This window comes from Galeopterus variegatus, unplaced genomic scaffold (assembly GCF_000696425.1).
Source record: "Galeopterus variegatus unplaced genomic scaffold, G_variegatus-3.0.2 Scaffold7369, whole genome shotgun sequence".
In the NCBI taxonomy this organism is placed as follows: domain Eukaryota; kingdom Metazoa; phylum Chordata; class Mammalia; order Dermoptera; family Cynocephalidae; genus Galeopterus; species Galeopterus variegatus.
In genome coordinates, this window is record NW_007733480.1 from 73,881 (window position 1) to 75,486 (window position 1,606).

Sequence of the window (1,606 nt, forward strand, 5' to 3'; positions counted from 1 at the left end):
ATCACTCGGGGGCCCGGCCTCCCCTATTCGGGACTGGCCCCTTCCCTTCCCGCGGGAGCCGGCGCCTGCTGCGACCGTGCGAGCTCCTTCCACCCGCCCAGGGGTAGGTCTGGGGACGATCAACTTAGGAGGGTTTTCTCACCAAGACTCTAAGACTTCTACTTGTTGAAAGTTGGGGACGGGGGTGTGGGCGCGGAAAAACTTGGGGCACACACCCTTTTTGTGATTGAAATCTGGCTCGTCTGGCATTCGCCGTTTGATCTATCTGCTCTGTCTTAGAATGAATTCCTGGCTCCCGTGCAGCACAGCTGGATCCGGCTGCGAAGTTTATGTGTTTGTTTTGAGGACGTGACTGGGTCGTTATATTTTTGCTTACAGAGGTTGCTGTGTTCCCTTCGCAAGCCTGCTTTCTTATTACAAACAGAAATGGGAAACAGCCACAGTTTATTTATTTTTTAGTTAAGAATCACATTTCCTTACTTGGCTCTTCTTGAATCCAAGTCATCTGGTAATGAATACTGCAGTAAAGCCTGCCCCAGGAGGTCATACTTCAACAGGAAATAAGCCTGTGAAGATTTAAGTTATATGAAGTCTCCCTTGGTTTGTAACATTTTCATGCAGTTCATGTTTCTTTTTCTGAGAATCCTTTAGATTAATTTTTCAGCAGATTAAATTGGCTTGTAAAAAATATATTAAGCTTAGAAAAATATCTTTGCCCAGGATCATTTACTCTCGCTAGTTTCTTCTTCCTAGTCCTAGGCACCTTTTTACTTTATCTCTTCTTCAAGAACCCACAATTATTATGATAGTTAGAATCCCCTTTGTAACACATTCCTACAAAAGGAACAAAAAGGAAATTAAAATGTGAGTTCCAATATATTCTAAATCTTTAGGCTTCTTGCTTTTTCACCTCTCAGGATTTCTCATTTGCTCTTCTTTAAAATGAGGTTGTTGGACCAGATGATCCCAAGATTATCCCAGCCCTAGATATCTCTGATTTTAAAAAATTAATTTATTTCATTCATTCAGGAAACATTGGCCACATGTATTGTACCAAGCCCTGTGGTAGGCATGAAGGAACAAAATGAGTTCTTGAGAATACTACTGACTTCAATTTTCTTTAATCATATATTTTTATGACTAATTCCTAAGTTTTGTGGTATACTCATTAGTCCAAATTACTCTGTAATTAATTACTTTACCTGAAGTTANGGGCGGACCGGCTGGTCCGGGGAACCGAGCAGCGGCTTACGGCCGGCAGTTCTCGCGGGTCCGTGAAAGAGGTCGGCGGCCCCAGCGGGCACCAGTCAGGTAAGCCCAGCCCGGTGCTTTCCTGGAAGTCCGTCTGCAGGCATGGCCAGGGAGTCGCACCGGCCATGGTGGCTGAAGAGGCACTAGCTCAGGTCTCCTACGCTGTGGGCCTCTCTCGAGGAACAGCGGGACGCTGGGGGCTGCTTCAGGGAGAACCGGCACGGGTGGGGGCCGTGGGGCGCGCTGGGCGTCGCCCGCCAGTCGGGGCGCGCGAACCCCGGTCTGCTGATGAATCACTCGGGGGCCCGGCCTCCCCTATTCGGGACTGGCCCCTTCCCTTCCCGCGGGAGCCGGC

General features: G+C 48.3%; 1 protein-coding gene across 1 annotated transcript in view; it reads left to right on the top strand.

Annotated features, from left to right (window-relative positions):
- Nucleotides 1-1,230: 1,230 nt before the first annotated feature.
- The window catches only part of LOC103607378 (tropomodulin-3-like), a gene marked incomplete at its 3' end in the record, with an annotated part of 34,126 nt that continues 33,750 nt past the window's right edge, over nt 1,231-1,606 (top strand). Inside the window, exon 1 of the mRNA XM_008591886.1 lies at nt 1,231-1,311. The remainder of the gene's footprint in view (nt 1,312-1,606) is intronic.